The 19,898-nt window shown below is 45.0% G+C and overlaps 1 long non-coding RNA gene across 3 annotated transcripts in view; it reads right to left on the bottom strand.

Moving 5' to 3' along the window:
* Positions 1–19,898, bottom strand: part of LOC142829580 (uncharacterized) — a 39,125-nt gene that overhangs the window by 9,598 nt on the left and 9,629 nt on the right. For all 3 annotated transcript variants that reach the window (XR_012904125.1, XR_012904124.1, XR_012904126.1), the window contains one exon: positions 10,951–11,046. This is a non-coding gene — a long non-coding RNA (uncharacterized LOC142829580). The remainder of the gene's footprint in view (positions 1–10,950; positions 11,047–19,898) is intronic.

Raw genomic sequence — 19,898 nt, 5'->3', positions numbered from 1 at the left:
TTGTACTTAGGTTACATTACCACTGGTATATTTGGAAGGAATTAAGCATATAGTTTTTAGCGAGTTTGATGAAATGATTCATAGTTTAATCATTTAAATTAGATTATTACTCTGTCTGAAGCAGCCAGAACAATTGCTTATTTACCAACACACATTGGGAAGGGATTATTTCTTTCACCTGACCTTCTCTTTGCATGACTGCACTGGGTTTTATTATTAAATCATTTTTACTACGTTAAAAAACATTTTATACCTCCCCCAATTGTTTAACTTGGCTGTGTTCATTTTGTGCAAAATCTTTAACTTTTTATTCTTTACAAACTTGTTTTCCTTGAGGAATTTTTCTCAATTTGTTTGGTTTTTTCTTCTTCACAACTTTTACTTTGAATTTTGTGTGTAAGGTTTTAGCCATTAGAAATAATCCTTGTGAAATTGCTGCCTTGACTTGAGCTTTCTTTTCCTTATGGAAAAGAAAAAATATCTACTCTTTTTATCTTGGCTATCAGTGGGTCCTATTTTAAAACAGCCTCAGACATCTATTTTGCTAAACATTCTTATTATTTTTTCTTTAATGCAACTTTTTTTGATGTTCTTTTGTCACCCAGCCACTGTCTTCCCCAGAGAAATGTTAAGGAAATCTAGTGTCCACCATTGGATTTAACCTACTATTCCAGCATGGTACTAACTTTTTCATATTTGAACCCTCAAATCCTTCCACTGTCATTTTCTTTAATGCCATTTTCTGACCCTTACACTAAGAGGTGTATATATTATCTCATCCAGACAAGTCACGATACCAATATATTGTGATAGCTTCTGAAACCTTATCTATTTAGGAATATTTTGAAACTAAGAACTCAGCTTAGTGCCAGTTCCTTGCACAGTTTGCTTTATTGGCATGTAGTCAAAATCCACTTGAGTTGATTAGGCTTAAGTGCAGGGGGTGAATGCAAGTCATACCTAGGGATGTTACCAATTCTTTAATATGGCAACCATGTATCTGTTAAAAATCTTAGCAGTTACACACACTGCTTGGCTTTATACTGCAGAGCCCGCAGTGCCAGCCCATGTCGGCCTGGCTCCTGGGGAGGAAACTGGGGAGGAAATATTTCCTAACTGTTGTGTGTTTGATTTCTGAACCTCAGTTTTGCAGCAATATTCTTATTTTACATGTTTTTGAATTTGGTACTGTTTTTATGTTGTGGCTGTGGATTTGTATTCAACTCTTTATAATGAAAATTTACTATACATATACTGTACAGTGTGTAATGATTCTTTTCTGGTGAATTCCTGGTTGCTCAAACAATTCAGAGGGGGATAATTTCCTTTGTCAGCAAAAGAAAACTTTTCCCTTGGTTGAATGTGAAATAGTATAAGATGCATAATATTACAGTGACTAAAATCATAAACATGCATTTTAATCACGTCTTTTATTTTTATGATGCAAGTGTGAATTTTTCTCTGTCATTGGAGGATGAAACAGATGCTGAAGATTTAAAGTGATGCATGCATTATAATGTACAGTAGGTTGCCTGGTTATACTTAACTAGCGCTAAAAGACCGTGGAGGGCATTTGCCATGCTGGAAGGCCATGAAAAAATTGTCCTTTGGTAAGTGATTGCTGTATTTGGGCATACCTTTATGTAAGGGTTTCAGTACACTTTTGGACTCTCTGAACACAAAGGATACACTCGTTAAGGTTGTTTTCGTCTGAAAGCGGAGGATTCCTATGTGCAAAGTATAAAGAGATAATACTAAAAGCATCAAAGAAAGCACTCTTCTCTTTCAGAAAAATGGGCTCCAGCTTTCAGTAGAAAAACAGTCCCTTGAAGATATATGAATTCTTAGCAAAGTCATAATTAGCATTGCCAATATCAAGTATTAAAAATCATGAATCAGACCTCTAAAATCATGAGATTTTATAATAAGCCTTCTTTTCATGAACTTTTAAGGTACATGTTTCAAGCTTTTCTTGAGTGCTAGAAATTATACTGCTTTCAATGAAAGTTGAGTGTCTTATCACATGACTGGGAACTGGAGCTTTAAGAAAAACACCAATCACCAGAAGACTTATGATAAAAGTCAGAGAGCTGGCAACTCTGCAGAACCCACTCAAAAACAATGGAGATGGGGCCACGAAACTAAAGCTCATCATGGAAACAAACAAACAGTCTCTTAAGTATAGCAGAAACTGAAGCACTGATACAACTGCAGTGCTTTTGGACCTCTGTCTCTGAAGTCTGGAACTCCTTCTCTCTTTGAGTAGCTGTTCCTTGTTTTAGATAATGTATAGGCAGTCCCCGGGTTATGTACAAGATAGGGACTGTAGGTTAGTTCTTAAGTTGAATCTGTATGTAAGTCGGAACTGGCATCAGCCGCTGCTGAAACTGATCAGTTTCAACAGCAGCTGAATCTGGACACCAGTTCCACTTACATACAGATTCAACTTAAGAACCCCAGGCGTCCCCAAGTCAGCTGCTGCTGAAACTGATCAGCAGCTGATTCCAGGAAGCCCAGGGCAGAGCAACTCTGCCTCGGGCTTCCTGTAGTCAGCCGCTGGTCAGTTTCAGCAGCGGCTGACTTTGGGACGCCTGGGGCAGAGCAGCTCGGGTGCTGCTGGCTTGGTCCAGTAGCGCGGCCGCTCCTCGGCGCTACTGGACCAACCCAGCAGCACCCCAGCTGCTCTGCCCCAGGCATCCTGATTCAGCCACTGCTGAAACTGATCAGCAGCTGAATCAGGACGCCTGGGGCAGAGCAGCTGGGATGCTGCTGGGTTGGTCCAGTAGCGCCAAGGAGCGGTGCTGCGGGACCAACCGGCAGTGCCCCACCTGCTCTACCACAGGCCCCCAGCTTTGCTCCACGTCTCCCTGGCCTGCTGGGGGGGCTCTAGCTGCGTCGTTCCCCCCCCCCCCCCAGAAGACCAGGGAGACGTGGAGCAAAGCGGCGGAGGACCCGCGGCGCTTCCAGATCAGCTTCCAGATCAGACCAGGGAGACGTTGAACAAAGCGGCGGAGCACCCGGCCGGACCTGCGGTGCTTCCAGCTGATCTGGAAGCGGCCGCGGGTCTGGCCTTCGGTGCTCCCCCGCTTTGCTCCCGTCTCCCTGGTCAGCAGACCAGGGAGATGGGGAGCAGCTTTTCTCGCCCCGGAGAAGGCGGGTGGTGGGACCAGGCGTCCCGCTGCTCCAGTTCTCCGGGGCGAGAAATCCCCGTTCGTAACTGCGGATCCGACATAAGTCGGATCCGCGTAACTCGGGGACTGCCTGTAAAGGCTTGATTTAAAACAATTGGCTTGTTGTTCTTGGCCTTCGTTGTTTTTTCTTGCATTCCAAACGAAAACCACAGTAAATACAGTTCCAAGCTCTTGTTCAGTTTACAAAGTTTCAGTCTCTCCCATGCTAACTTCCTGCTCGTGCACGCCTCAATTGTAGAACTGACAGCACCCTCCCAAAAAGACAGAATGTTGAAACTTCACCTACAGGAATAAGTCTGCCTTGGCAACCACCATATAAGTACAGAACAAAAACAATCCCATCCACCTTGTGCCTTTCTTTGCACATGTTACTTTTTTACTTTGCTGAGAAACAGAAAACTTGGAAGCCCAGAACTTTCAGGAAGCAAGAGATAGTAGTTAGGCTGGAGAGACTAGAGCCATTAATTCTTGTTTTTAATTAGCCTGTAAGTGTAGGTGACGAGATTTAATTGTAACTATTATTTTTAAATGAGAAATTTAGTATTTTACTGATTTTAAAAAATAAATCCAATTTAAATAAAAATATATTTAAAATTTTAATAGCGCTTATTTTAAATTGGATTTTTTTAAATAAAATATTTTCATTTTTAAAATATTTTATTTAAATTGTTAAATATTTTCTATTTAAAATATCATTGATTTTTATTCACCCTGCTTTAGGTGTTACACTTGCTCTCCAGGAAGATATCTTTTATGTATTGACAGCATAATCTAAGAAAAGATACTTAAGATACAGCAAAAAATATCAGATTCTTGTAGAAGAGCTCTGTATGGTTCAAAAGCTTCTCTCTCCCACTGATAGAAGTTGACTCTATTACAGATATTACCTTATTCACCTTGTCTATCTAGCTTAGATTCCTGTCAATTGTCCACATCTTTTGGAGATTTTGACTTTGGTTCCAAGTAAATGGAAAGAAGTTAGGGTGAGGGTCAAGATTTTATATAAATTTAGCAAGCTAAATGTTTGGTTAGGATGAACAACAGCTTTCCACGGGGCTCCAGCTTTCGGAGCCAAGATAGTGTATCTGCATCCTTAATCTACTTGAAGATCACAATTACCTGTGTATCAAAACTTGTCATTTTAGTTCCACATTGTTTCCTTCTGTGGTTAAACACCAAGGTATAAACCAGTGGTTCTTAACCTTTTCAGACTACTGATCTCCTTTCGGGAGTCTGATTTTTTTTTTTTTTTTTTTGGCACACCCCCAGGTTTCACCTCACTTAAAAACTACTTGCTTACAAAATCAGACTTAAAACTATAAATGTCTAGTACATGATTTCTTAAAAATTTGCTACTTTCTCCTTTTTACCATATCATTATAAATCAATTGGAACATAAATATTGTATTTACATTTGAGTGTATTGCATGTAGAGCATTGCAACCAAATCATTGTGTTAAATTTTTGCACTGACTCTGCCAGTGATTTTTATGTAGCCTGTTGTAAAAATAGGCAAATATCTAGATGAGTTGATGTGCCCACCCTGGAAAATATCTGTGCACTCCCAGGGATATGCATATCCCTGGTTGAGAACCACTGGTATAGGTTATAGTAAGAAAAGTCACTTCCAGTGTTGGATGTTCTTGACTTATGAGAGGGCAGGGGTCTACTTAGAACCTGGCTTTGTAATTGTGAAGTCAGGATCTTAGGGCTTGCCTACACTGGCAAGTTACTGCACTGACATTTACAGTGGTGTGAAAAATCACCCCCTCTCAGCACAACAAGCTTCAGCACAGTAACTTGTCAGTATATATGGGCTACCAGTGCTAGGAACCAGGCTCCTTGAGGAGGTGGTTTCTCTAAAGCACTGGGAGAGCTCTCTCCCAGTGCTGAACCTACAACCATACTGTAGCGTTCAAGTGCTTCTGTAGCAGTGTGCTAATGCTGCAAGGGTAGACACTGTCCTAGTTCCTTTGGGGCAGGAACACCTTCATTATTTATGTTTGTAAAGTACCAAGGGGCTTGCAGTGCTTGATTGGTGCCTCTAGGTGCTCTGGCAATAAAAATAAATAATTACTACCCAGAAATGCGATTTTCTTTTGGGTTCACATGATGCTTTTATTCACTGGTGTTCAAGAGTAAAGGGTGAGTACAATGCCCAGAGCAAAAAGTTCACGGCACATGACTCATCTGGTACTTCTTATAGTCAATTTCAAGTTTGCTCTTCTTCAACTGCTTCTTTTAAAATAATTCACTTTGAGCCAGCAACAGATTTGGCTACAAAATAGAAGTTGTGGCTTTTAAAATCATTTTATAATACTTGTGTTGTCATTTTATAGTGTGCTTATCTGGACCCAACAGACATTTAGATCAGAAGCTGACTGTGGTGTTGCTGGAATGACATTCATGCCGCTCTAGGGGTTTTATAAGGCTAGAGCTTTAAGCATTTGCAAAGTCTGCTCAATCCAGCTCTGGGAATTTTTGTTTGACTTTCCATGTGTGATATTAATGAATTAACCCAAATAGAAAATAAAAATTGACAAGTTAAAAACATAATGAAACAGGAAATTATTTACTTAAATGAAATTAAGCACAGAAAATAGCGTAATAGAAAGATACTACCTAAAGCAAAACAGTAGCTGATACAGACAACTCAGGAAGCAAGGAAACAAATTGGAGAAAAAGGATCCAGATAGAGCACTGACAGTATGAAACATCAAACCTCAGCAGCTTCTGTGCCTAAAGACTGCAGTTGTGTAAGTGAGTAACTGTTGCTTTTGATGGATGACTTCCCAAAGAACACATTAACATTTCAGAATAATAGCTCTGAGGTCCACTCTCCTTCCTTTTCTTTTCTTCTTTGGCCCCTTTCCTTCTAGATAGGGAATGATTACACAGCTCAATTATCAGTAGGGGTGGGGAGGTAGGAAGAAACCTAGAATGCCCAAATTCACCAGGAAGCATCCCTTGGAGCTCACCCTTTTCTTTGTTACTGGAGAGATTTTTATACTTATAAATAATTAGGTGTTGGAAGTAGGAATGTTAAATTTAGATTAATTAACAAATAAAATAGGATTTCCATAGAGTATTTGAGTAGTCTATGAAGGCTCTTGTACATTTCAAAAGCAGAAGCCCCACAGGAAGCGTGGGGCCAGGCAGAGGCACCCTTATAGACTAATCAAATAGTCAATGGAAATCTAAATTTAAAAGAGCCCAGTGGGGACTCAGGTGCTGCAGGGAGCACAGGGACAGCAGGAGTACCCTGCGCTTTCTGCGGGGCTTCTGCTTTTGAAATGTTCAAGAGCCCTGCCGGGACTCTTGAACATTTCAAAAGCAGAATCCCAGCACAAGCAGCGTGAGTGGGGACTGCTTCAGTCCCCGCTTGCGCTGTTTCCAACTGTGATTCTAACTGCCCTGCCCCCCGCAGAGACGGTGCTGGCGGGAACCGGCTTTTAAGTTGGCTCCCCCCAGCATTGGCTCCTCCCCCATTGCTGCCTCTCTGATAGAGGCAGCAAGGCGGGGGAGAAGCGACTAGTTGCATCACTATTCAACTAGTCGCTTACATCCCTAGTTGGAAGTGAAGTTTGCCTTTTGAAAGTAATGAACACACAGCAGTAAAAGTACACAGTGGCTTTCCTCTGTCAAAAAAGAACAGTGAGTTCATTCAAAGGCTCTATCTGCTTAGAGTTCTTGTCCTACTTTTCTTTGTCTCCACCTGCTCTCATTGAACATGCCAAATATTTGATTGCTCAGGACAACTACAGGGAGCACAGTCAAGTACTCATCTGGTTTAGCACTTAAACTGCAATAATCCTAGTTTAAAGTAACATGAATGTTCCCATAGGCTTTTGTGATGGTGTAAGTTAGTTTAAAATGATACCGTTAGCTAAATGATGCAAATATGCCTTTAGAAAAGCCCTAATACACACTGAGTTGAATCAAAATTTGGTTGACTATCAGCTGAGTAAAATCTGAGTGACTCTGAGATGTTCAGGACTTTTATAATTTGAGAGTGAATTTGGCACTTGAACTAACCATGTTACTCAAATGATGAATTAAAATTTAAAGTGCCCAGGTCCACCAACACCTTACCTTTTTTTGCTTCCCCAAATGGTTGTTCCTTTAGCTTGTCTCCTACTCAGCAATCTTACTTTTCTTGCAGTTTATTTAGGTCCAACACGTTGGTGTATGAGCCTATATCTTTTCCACATCAAAGTGTAGAGCTTGCTGAGTGGAAGTCAGGCTGGTGCTGGCCATCTGCTGCCTGAAATGGGTTGTTCAACTTTGACGTAGCTCAATTACTAGTACAGGCAGTCCCCGGGTTACGTACAAGATAGGGACTGTAGGTTTGTTCTTAAGTTGAATCTGTATGTAAGTCGGAACTGGCGTCCAGATTCAGCTGCTGCTGAAACTGACCGCCAGTTCTGACTTACATACAGATTCAACTTAAGAACCCCAAGTGTCCCCAAGTCAGCTGCTGCTGAAATTGATCAGCAGCTGATTCCAGGAAGCCGGGGGCAGAGCAACTCTGCCTCGGGCTTCCGGTAGTCAGCGCTGGTCAGTTTCAGCAGCAGCTGACTTGGGGACGCCTGGGGCAGAGCAGCTGGGGTGCTGCTGGGTTGCTCCAGTAGTGCCGCTCCTCGGCGCTACTGGACCAACCCAGCAGCACCCCAGCTGCTCTGCCCCAGGCGTCCTGATTCAGCCGCTGCTGAAACTGACCAGCAGTGGCTGAATCAGGACTCCTGGGGCAGAGCAGCTGGGGTGCTGCCGGGTTGGTCCAGTAGCGCCCAGAGCGGCGCTGCGGGACCAACCGGCAGCGCCCCGGGACCAACCGGCAGCGCCCCAGCTGCTCTGCCACAGGCATCTGGAGAAAAGCCTAGTCTGCTGCGGGGGGGGGTGTACTAGCTGCGCTCCCCACCCCCACCCCAGCAGACCAGGAAGACGCGGGCGGCGGACCGAGACGCACCACGGTCCCGCCGCCTGGGTCCTTTGCGGCTTTGCTCCCAGTCTCTCTGGTCTGCTGGAGACCAGCAGAACAGGGAGACGTGGAGCAAAGCCTCTGAGGACGCCAGCAGCGGGACAGCTGCGGGGCGCCTGGGCTGCTCCGCTGCCGGCTTCCCTGAGGCTTTGCAAAGCTCCGCTGCCGGCTTCCCCACGGTTTTGCAAAGCCGGCAGCGGAGCAGCCCAGGCGCGCCTGGGCGGCCTCGCTGCCCGAGCCCCCCCGCAGCTTTGCAAAGCCTCGGGGAAGCCGGCAGCGGAGCAGCCCAGGCATGCCTGGGCTGCCTCGCTGCCCGAGCCCCTCCGCGTCTTTGCTCCGCGTCTTCCTGGTCTGCAGACCAGGGAGACGCGGAGAAAGCCCCGGAGTACGCGGGCGGCAGGACCACGAGGTCCCACAGTCTGTGTCCTCCAGGGTGAGCCCCGTTCGTAACTGCGGATCCGACATAAGTCGGATCCGCGTAAGTCGGGGACTGCCTGTATTCATATGGTGAGTAGAGATGTATATTGAGAAACATGATAAATTTACTTTCTGATCAGTCTTAGAGGTGATTAAATAGTGGAAATAAATCTTTCAATATAATGTATTGCTGAATAACTGACAGGGAAAGATGACTGATTATTTTGTAAATGAACATTAGTCTACGTGTGCTAGTTCTTTGAGAGCTTGTTTATGTCCATTCCACCTAGGTGTGTAAGCTCTGTGTGCATGAGTTCCAGAAGCTTTTTACCTTTAGCAGTACCTGTTGGGCCTGTCAGGGAACCTCCTGGAGTGCTGCTGCTATATAGGCGCATATTCCCCTGCTGGCCCTTCAGCAACTCAGTAGTTCTTACTGCCCATGATGGATGGTGGAACACTTGGCTTGCTACTCTGCAAATGCTCCCTTAGCGCCCCTTTTTCTCTTAATCGCTTGTGAATAGTTCAATCTCTTGTAAATAGTATTAATAGTTTCTTGACATTTTAGTGTAGAGTTAGTTTGCACCTCATTTCCCCCTGTGAGATGAATGCGGGGGGGGGGGGAAGAGACGGGGAGACCCTGACTTCAAGCCCTGCACATGGTGCCAGAAACCCCTCATCCTGTGGGAATCCCCATGAGTACTGCCTTAAGGGCCTTGGAGGGACATCTGACTTACTCCTGCAAAATCTGCAGGTCATTCAAGCCTAGGAACAAAAGAGCATGATTCTAGGCTGAAACTGCTCTTAATGGAGTCGGTGCTCCAAACCACAGCACCAGGCCCTGAGCCATCTGTGAGAAGTGCACTGGTGTCCGTGTACAAGGCAGGCATCATGCTGAGGCACTCTGCTTCATCTGGCTGCTCTGCAGGATCACAGCACTGGTTCCAGTCCCCAGTACCAAAGATGTCCCAAAAATTGCGGGGGGGAGATCTCCATCAAGATGGGAGCACTGGGTGCATCCACAGAGGGGACACCCAAAGGCTCTAGCCCCACCAAGGTGCGACATTACTCCCATGCCGTGGAGGTGGAGGTGAAGCTCTGTGTGGGCAAGTATCTAGAGGTCCAGAACCTGTCACTGGAAGATCTCCCTGAACAATCACTCATGGCACCAGTCACTATCAGGTCACCTCTCCAGACATGCCAATCCAGACATGGCCACCACAGTGGCAACCACCAGCCCTGTGGCCCTTTTGGGCCCCCTGGGCATACCCTCAGGCCCTGAGTCGGGGGGGTGTCGAGGTCTGCCTTAGCTTCAGCATTGGTGTATTTGGGCCATAGGGGCACCCCATAGGCCACCCCACTTTCCCGAGCACCAGCATCAGAGTCCAGGGATAGTCCTCCAGAGGACTCGAAGCCCAGCCAGAATCACCAGCCCTTCAGTTGGCCACTATGGCCCTTCCCCAGGCTCTCCCTCCTCTGGCCCAGCAAGTGATGCTCCCCTGAGGAGTTGGCCATGCCTAGGGACTCCTCATCCTCTTCCCCTGATGAGGCATTGGCAGATCCATCCTCAGCCATACCAGTCACGGACATGCACACCCACCAGGAGTGCCTCATGAGACTTGCCCAAAACCTGGGGGTGCAGATGGAGGAGGAGATGGAGGAGTCTGACCCTACGGTGGACATCCTGACAGCAGATGCACCGCCTCTTAATAAGATGGTGGCCAAAATCTCACAGACATTATGGTAGACACCAGCATCCATCCCCCGATGCAGAAGGGGGTTGAGACACGGTGCTTCATGCCACAGTCAGGGCAAGAACACCTGTTTTCCCACTCACCACCTGGCTCCACTGTGGTACAGGCTGCATGCCACAAGGAGAGGCAGGGCCAGCCAGGGTCTATCCCAAGAGTAAAGAGTCCAGGAAGCTCAACTCTTTGGGGAGGAAGGCCTATCCACCACAGGGCTTCAACTGAGGATTGTGAGCCAATGAGCAATGCTCAGTAGATACTTATAACTCCTGGGTGGCTGTCAATAAATTTAAGGACCACCTCCCCAGGGAGTCACAGCTGGAGTTCAGTCTGATGGACAACACAACAGCGATGTTTTACATCAATTGAGACGGTGGAGTTCAATCCTGTCCACTCTGTCAGGAAGCTCTAGCCCTCTGGGACCTCTGCATCATGCAGGGGATCCACTTACTTGCTGGGAACCTACAAAATCTTGGCAGATTGGCTCAGCAGGTCATTCTCAGCCCACAAGTTGTCTCTCAGGGAGGATGTGGTACACCATCTTTTCCACAGGTGAGGGACTTCCTAGCTCGACCCGTTCACTTCAGAGGCCAAGAAATGCGACCAGTTCTGCTCTTACCTGTGTACCAGTGCCCAGGGTTGGTGGCAGATGCCATGATAATGCAGTGGCCTCCTGTATGCCTTTTCCCCTTTCCCACTCATAGATGAGGTCCTCCTAAGGGAGCAAAGGTACAGTGCATCAGTGATTCTGGTGGCCTTGGCGTGGCCATGGAAGAACTGGTATACCACTCTGGTGGTGCTGTCAGTGGTGGACCTCTTCACTCTACCGCTCCTGCCAGACCTGTTGACTCGAGCTGGATCAGGATCGTATAGGCCATCCAAACCTGTGATCCCTCCACAGTGTGGAAGATCTGTGGTTGAGTGATGGAGAGCTGCTTTGTTCAGACTGGTCCTGATAGAAAGTAGGAAACTTTCCACCAGGGCAACCTATTGGGCCAAGTGGAAGTGGTTCTCAGCTTGGTCATTTCAGAGGGGAGTGGTCTCTCTTGGGACCTCCATACCAATAATCCTTGATTAACCTCCTTGAGCTGAGGAAACAAGGTTGACCACCTCCTCGTTGAGGGTGCAGTTTGCAGCTAGTTCTGTTTTCCACCTGGGTGATGGCGGAGTGGACAGTGTTTGTGAATGCTGTAGTTAAGCATTTCCTGAAGGGTATGGACAGACTCTATCCCTAGATTAGGCAACCCATTCCTCAGTGGGATCTGAATCTTGGGCTCATGGGTCTTCAGCGTGGTCCGCCCACCCTGCCCTGCATTGTGCCTAAAGTCACATTTTCTCTGTCTCCTCTCTCCTGGAAGGTAGCCTTTCTTATGGCCATTACATTGGCCAGAAGGGTCTCTTAACTGAGGATCCTTATTTCAGAGTTCCCACCATGCTCTTCAAGGACAAGGCAAAGCTGCGCTCACACCCGGCCTTTTTGCCTAAGGCGGTTTCCTCGTTCCGCATGTCTCAGGACATTTCCTTACCGATCTTCTACCCCAAACCCTATGCGGATTGGAAGGAGTGGGCACTTCACTCGTTGGCTATAAGGAGAGCTCTTACATTTTATTTAGACAGGACAAAGCCATTCCGTAAGTCCATAGTGGGTAGGATAAAGGGCCTTCTAGTGTCAGCTCAGTGTCTCTTCATGGATCATGGCATGGATTAGGGTTTGCTATGACCAAGTGGGGAAACTGGATGCTCCTATCACTCCTAATTCCACCAGAGTCCAGGCCTCCTCTACCACCTTTTTTAGTGCAGGTACCAATCCTGAACATCTGTAGGGAGGCTTCCTGGTCATCGGTCCATACCTTTACTAACCATTATACGATTACTCAGCAAGCTAGAGAGGAAACAGCCATTGGCAGGGCTGTGTTGCAATCTGTCTCCTCTTAGGTACAGCATAGGAACCTAGGTGGAATGGACATAAGTAAGCACTCTAAGAATTGAAAGTGGTTACTTACATCTCAAGGAACAACAGTTAAGAGGTGTTGCTCATGTCCATTCCAAATCCCGCCCACCTCCCCTTCATCGGAATGTCCAGCAAGAAGGAACTGAGAGGTGGGGGGCCAGCAAGGATAGTTATGTGCTGATATAGCGGCGCCACTCGAGGGGGCTCCCTGCTGGCACAACGAGTACTGCTTAGGATAAAAAGCTTCCAGGACTCATGCACGTGGCGGAATGGACATAAGCAACACATCTCAACAACAGTTATGAGGTAAGTCACTGACTTCTGACAGGTAGAGCAAAGACGGTTAATATTGTCATGAGCACCAGTAGTCTACATGTCATTTATTCCACTTTTTGATGGTAACATGGAGCATAGAATTTATGTTACCAGACTTTGCTCCTGCCCCCCCTTGAAAGCACGCGTATTTTTTAAGCAAAGAACCTCTCTTCGGCATACTTTGTGCATCAGGTCAGTGGTGGCTGAGGAGCAGCCATATGTATGACCATGTTTAATTTATTCTCCAAATAGCATTCAAGGCCATTTCTCCCTCTCAGAGTTCTGAGTGACTGTGCCACAAGTGCTCCTTAAACACAAGAGACCTACTTGCTAAACTATCACACACTGTTCCCTTAGGCTCTGTCTAGACTGCAGAGCTTTTCCAAGGAACGTGTCTGCTTTTTTGGAACAGTTTCCAAAAAAGTGGATGTGTTCGTTCAAGATCCCTGTATTCCTCTTGGTGAGAGGAATGGGGATGTTCTGAAAGCGTTTCTTTCCTAAATTTGGACCCGTGTTGATGGCCCAAATTTTAGAAAAGCCTCTTTTGGGGGAAAAAAAGCAGAAAAAGATATGTAAATTGCGGTTTGTAATTTGCGGATCTTTTTCTGACTTTTCTCTGCAGTGTAGACATAGCCTTAGAGCTGTGGTCCCCAACCTGGTGCCCGCGGGCGCCATGGCGCCTGCCGGGCCCTTTACATGTGCCCGCGGAGCAATCTGGGCTGGCCCCACTCCTGGGCGTGCGGCAGGTGCCAGCCCCGGGCGCATGGCCGGCCCTGCCCCCGTGTGCGCCGTGCGTGCCGCCCCTGACCCCCGCCCCTGGGGGTGCCGCGCCAGCCCCGGCCCCAGCCCCGGCCCAGGAGGCGCCATGCGGAACCTGGGCAGCCCCTGCCCAGGATCGCGGCACATGCCGGTGCCGACCTCAGGTGTGTGGTGCATGCTTGGCCCCGCCCCCAGTCACGTGGCCTGTGAGCGGCCCCGCCCCTAGGCGCCCAGCAGCCCCAAAACGTTGGGGACCACTGCCTTAGAGTAAGAAGGCTGTTTAGAGTAAGCCTGTTTTGTTTTACTCAGGAAGTTCACATGCTAGTGACGAACAAGTAAAATAGGCTGCTGCTGCAAAATTCAGACTTAGTTCTTACTTACATTTTCCCAGAGTTTGGGTTGATGCAGGTCCAGGGATTTGGATCAGGTCCATCCCTAAGATAATTAATCTAACCAACAGATAAAAAATACAGTCTTCTGTGGCTGAGAGAGAAATAATGAATGAACCGTGCTAATTAAGCCCTAACTTGCAAGTGCAAATCGGGTTAATTAAAAATAAACTTGGACACATCCCTTTTGCTAATTCAAATACAAATGAATGGAGATGACAAATTTGATCTCTGTCCAGTCACTGGGTTAATTAAAAGTCAGACATTGACATGCATTACTAACAAGAAGCTTGATTCCTACAAAGGATGTTGGGCATACAAATTTAAAAAGTCTCACCCTGGAAATTGAAAGAGGATATCTGACCTCAATTAAAGTTCAAAAGTTCTTTTGACCGGGAATGCTAAAAACCCATCGTGCATTAAAATTTATGTGAAACAAGCTTATGCTCTTTGCCTACAGAACTTTGCCCAGTCGATCTTTGTAATAGCAAGTACAGAATACTTGTACTAGTCTTTCTTCCAGGACTTTGCAAATTGGCTTTGTTCAGACTTTAGTGCAGGTCTAATGCAAAATTGGCCTTCTTTAACTACCATGACCCAGTGGGCCTTTGCTGGAATTACACCAACCTTGCATCTGTCTGTTGTCAGTCCCTTGTCTTAAGAGGCCATCAGTTAGTGGATGCAAATCGGTGGACCAGATTTGCGTCCAATTATCAGGTTAATTAGGTTGGCAGAAGGCTTTAAATATATTATCTCATTATGTCTTATTTTCCTGGCAATACATTTTAACTACAAATTGACACATTCTTTAATGTGGTACATGATCTCTTTCTAAGGGGCCTGTGTGTAAGCAAAAATGTCTAGCAGACTTCTTATGTAGGAGTCCCATACACTTCTCTGTTGAGCAAAAATTCAGATACAACTATTTCTTAGTCTGCTTTACAGAGACAGTACAATAGACAATAATCCAACAAATAGAAATTATATTAGAATACCTGTGCTGCCCTACATCTTGCTCTTGCCTTCTCCTTCTACCTGCATGAAATAATAATCCAGATCCCTTAGACATGGAATCTCAACTTATGCAGCCAGGTCTCTTGCGCCAATCTTTCCTCTATAACAATTATAAATTAATACCACATGCATCTTTTTTCATGAACACATCTGTTGATATTTAACCAGTGCCAAAGCAGTATACCTGAACAGTATGAGACAGGAAAGCAGAGCTTGAAGTTGAAAGATAAATAAACTGTGCTATTGCGTGAATGTCTTGGGAAATTAATAATTTCCCCAAATCAATACTGCTCAATGTATCTGGTAAACAGGCCAAAATACATTTCCCTACGAGGATGCCAACATTCCAGGGGACAAATAGAGAGAGCAATGAAGATGACATGTGGAAAGTGGAAACATATATATAATATGCTCACAAGCTCTTACTAGGAGAAAAAATGACACTTGGGAACTCAAAATTTCATCAGATGAGCTACTCTATAAAAACATGAACAATAGTTGTGGGTGACAAATATCCATTCTGGAAATTGTACAAAATGTGTGTTCTATTCATAAAGTTGAGCTATTAGGTAGTAATTCCTTGTATATTTCAATCACTGCTTTGCTTGTAAACTTGGTTGTAATTTAAACATTCTGTAGCTCAGAACAGAGTTGCTCCTTTGAAGCCATATCCCTTAGGGATGTAAAAATTTGTTTAACAAGGTAACTGTGTAACTGCCAGAAAGCTTAAGTATGCTTTATACTGCAGAGCTTGCAGAAAAGCCTCCCCAGCAGCCCCTGTTTCTCTCAAGGCTTTGTTGTGGGCCCAGGGAGTTAGCATGTAAACTGTGCTGGGGGGTGGCTTGGGAGAGGGCGAGGCTGGGCCTGCCATGGACAGGCTGCTTTGGCCAGCAAGCTGGAGTACTGTATTTTCCGGCGTATAAGACGACTTTTTATGCTAAAAAACATCCCCCAAAAATCGGGGACCATGCAGACCAGGAAGACGCGGAGTAAAGCCGCGGAGGGGCTCGGGCAGCGGGGCAGCCCAGGTTTTTAACAATACATTTAACCACAGGTTTTTAACAATACATTGGTGTGGGTTTGGGGGAGACACTGATAGCCAGTCCCTCTATGTTGTGAAATATCAATATGTAACCTTCACTAGGCTAGACAGCTTGGATAGTTTTAAAAATATGTACATATAATATTTGCAAAAGTATTTGTTGCTCACCAGGCAAGTTTTTCACATGGCTAATGAGGACTTCCAATGGAGCTACGTGGTCTTTTTAAAGGCTTGAAGTAGAGGAGAATGCCAGTAGAGGCAAAGTAATTAGGTCCTTGGTGTGAAATTAGTTGTTAGAACTATAGTCATGGAACAAAAATGAAAATGAAAGTTCTTAAGAAAACTAATTGCCTCTCATAAGCCACAGTTCTGGACATAAACTATGTGTCATTAGTGACAGGAAACCTATAGTGAGTTGGAGCAAAAATTATAAGGCTAATAAGCTCTAATATCATGTCATCCACTGTATATGACAAACAATCACTACCAGAAATATAACCTGACAGTATTGCACTCTAGGGAACTATAAAGTCTCCTAGTACTATCTACCCACTTTACATGCCTGAGTCTCTTGTGTATATATTTTAAGAACATCAACAAAGCTTTCTGCAAGCTGTTTGCTTTGGCAAAACAGGTTCGCTTTGCTGACTATGGATTTTTATAGATTTCTGCGCCACTGCACACGTTGATCCATGGTGGAGTTAGATAAGTGACAGTCTTGATAGTCTTTGGATTTCTAAGAGCTGTGAGCAAAAAAATGTAGGGGACACAGCAGCTAAAAAACTGTACTGATCTTTAGGGAATTATCCTACACAGCTGGAGAAGACAGGATATTCTCACAGATCCCGTGCACCTCCGACTGTATGACCTAGGCTAACCAGTGTAAAGTTATTCTGTGCACAGCTTGTGGAGCTCAGTGAACATAAAAATGTTGATTATCATGTTTGAGCTGCTAAGTGTACAGTACAGGTTGGACCTCCCTGATCCCTCACTCCCAGGACCTGAACTATCCGGGACCAGGGAGTTTGCTGGACCAGGGGAGGTCAATGCTTCACTGCTGGCTGCCCTGCCGCTAGCTCTTGTCCCTGGGGCTCTCAAGGCTGGGGTTTCCCACTCTGCCATTGCCCCAGCCAAGGCTCCTGGCCTGCTGCTGCTAAGAGCTCAGCCAGGGCTGCCTGGCCACTACCAGCCCCATTCAGCCACTGCCGACCTTGGTACCTCCAGGGGTTCCTTGGGGTTTCCCGGCCCCAAGACCATCCAGCCGCTGCCTGCCCTGCTGCTGCGGCCTGGCTTCACTGCTGCTGGGAGGTTGCTGGAGTTTTCTGGCCAGAGCCGCCAAGCCAGCCCCACTGTCACTGGGGATTCCCCTTAGAGTTTCCTGGCCAGGGCTGCTCCATCCACTTGACCTCACTGATGCCGGAGGATTCCCCTGCCTCACTGCTGCTAGTCCAGCCAGAACTCTTCAGATCCGTTCTTCTGCGGCTCTTTGGTCCAGCAGAATCTTTGGCTTTGCCAGACCATGGATGTTGCTGGACCAGAGAGTCCTGGATTTGGGAAATTCAACTGGTACTATAATAAAAAAGACAGACCAGGCCTATTGGTCATCCAGAGCACTTATGTCTATCATAAGGATATCAGAACACTTAGCACTACAGATCCTTTGTAACTAGTTTGGTGGCACAAAAAGGCCATCATGTTAATTTAGTCAGCCAGCAGAGGAGTCTCTTAGCATGGGGAATCCAAGGGTTGCACAGAACCCACATGACTATGAGATGTTGGGATGTTGCTGGAGTGTTGCTGCGTTCCGCAGCCAGCACAATTTTAAGCAGTCACAGAGCTGCACTGTTAGACCCTATCTGGCCACCACAAAGGTGGCTGAACTTTCCTTTACTCCTTTCTTTGACCTCCTGTCTGTTTGTAGCCGAAATTAAGACAAGACACTTCTACTCAGGCAGAATAAGCCAGGGATTTACAGCCATATCAAGAAAGAAAATACTAGAGGTTTTTCTGTGAAAAGCTCAAGGGGTGGAAAGATGAAAGAAGTTCCAGAAGAGTGAAGCTCTTAGGGATTGCTGAATGGATTTAAATCCAGACGGTCACGTAGTCATTCTCTCTCTCTCTCGCTTCAAACTAGAGGCCAGGTTTTTTTTTTTAAATCATGTCTCACAATAGATATCTAGAACTTAACCTTAACTTCCCAAGGCTCTGATAGCAACTGCTGCCTAACCTCAGTGAAGTATTCCTGAGAGTGACTGACTTATACATACAGATTGAATCTCTCTAGTCTAGCACTCCCTGGCCTGACATGATTTTAGTTTGCCATACCCATGATAAGTGGGCATGCAACTCAGTTTCCATGGCCCATAAAGTTTGTTTACAGCTACCAGTCCTGGCTTTCAGTGCTCTGTGATGTTATTTAGCCCTACATCTCTTCATTAATGGCATGTCTACAGTAGGAAATTATTTCAATAACTTATTTTGAAATAATGCCCAAAATAACGATTTTGAAATGAACATTGTTTCTCATGGAAACCACGAGTTACTATTTCAAAATAACCAGCCCCTTATTTCAAAATAACGGTGTTGGTCGTGTGGACGCTCCACTTATTTCAAAATAAGGGGAGTTACACTGGGGCTTAGAGCCCAGTAAGCCATGAAAATATTGGTAATGCTGCTAAACAATATTGACCTCCCATGCAAACTCTGGTTCGGCCCTGGTCAGGTCCAGAGCGTAATGGACTGGAGCGGTTCAACCTGTATTTAAAAAAAAAAAAAATCGATAGGACAGGGGAGTTTCGATGCACTAGTGTATCTATTTTTATCCAAAACTTGACCCTAAACTCTGGTAACTTCAGTTAATTGCGAATTTTGGTTGTCTGCTAGTTTCATAGTACATGTCATACTGCTGGAGCTGTGTCATACTGATTTAATGTACTGTATAGGTGGGAGAAAAGGCATTGCTACATAAAGTTAAACATTTATGAAATGCTGTTGCCTGAATAAGCATGTTATGTAGGTTTTACATTTGATTTGTCAGCTATGTATTCACCTGAGGCATGTATCAAGCAAAAGTGAAGGAATATGGGTAATTGTGTACAAAATCCAAATTCCCTGTCAGGCATTGTTAACTAGCTTATAGAAAGTTGAGATCCAAAGACCACTGATGCTAGCAGAGTGAGAGAGAGAGCTGGTTTAATTAGTGGAATAAAATAAAGGGCATTTTGGTTTTGATGAAGTGGTTATATGAAAGGTTAGCAATAAAATAATATTTAACCTACTGTATTTGCTGAAAAATGACAATATATTTCAAAAGTCTAGATCACAATTGTAACAATCAGTAGCAGAAAAAACTACCCAACAGTGTGAGCCAGAAGTCTTTATGTAGCCCCAAACTACCTTTGAATTGACTGGAAGTATAGATGAGTAAGCAATGCAGAATCCCAAATTCAGTTCTATCACTATCTGGTTTATGCAGTTGCCAATTATAATAGGAACACTGTTGTCAGTACCTATCTGTTTTTAGGGAACTCAAATAAATGGGACCTAGTTGTAAAAATAGATACATTTTCATTTTTAAACACAATGTTTAATAATGGCTTCTTCCCGTTTCCAAGTAGGTTTTGTATATGCAGGTTACTACAAATGTTTTAAAAGTATTTCCAGTGTAATTATAGTGCTTATACATTATAGAAACACCAGGTGAGGTAGAAATATTTTCCATGATTACCTTCTGATTCAGCAGCTATATCGCAAGAAAATCCATTAGGTCCAGAACACTGAGCAAAATTTGTTAGCTACATGGGCTGAATTTTTAATATCCAATGAATTTACATATTGTGCTGCTGAAATCTGCACAGCTTCTAATCTGTACTGGCTAAATAGTTTTTCTCTTTTTCCTCATAAAAGGATGTGGAAAAAAGATATTAAAAGGCACAAATTTAGCTTTAATCTATTGCTGGGATTGCAAAATCAAGGATGAAAAGTCAGAAAATTCCTAATAGTAAGATTTTTCCTATAATGTAAACTTGACCAACTTGTACCAGTAAGGCTGGGGCAGATTCATCCCAGATGGTGCAGAGAGGACCGCTGAACTGAAA

Source organism: Pelodiscus sinensis, chromosome 5 (assembly GCF_049634645.1).
Source record: "Pelodiscus sinensis isolate JC-2024 chromosome 5, ASM4963464v1, whole genome shotgun sequence".
NCBI classification, from domain to species: Eukaryota; Metazoa; Chordata; order Testudines; family Trionychidae; genus Pelodiscus; species Pelodiscus sinensis.
This window is presented reverse-complemented; position numbering and strand designations above follow the sequence as displayed.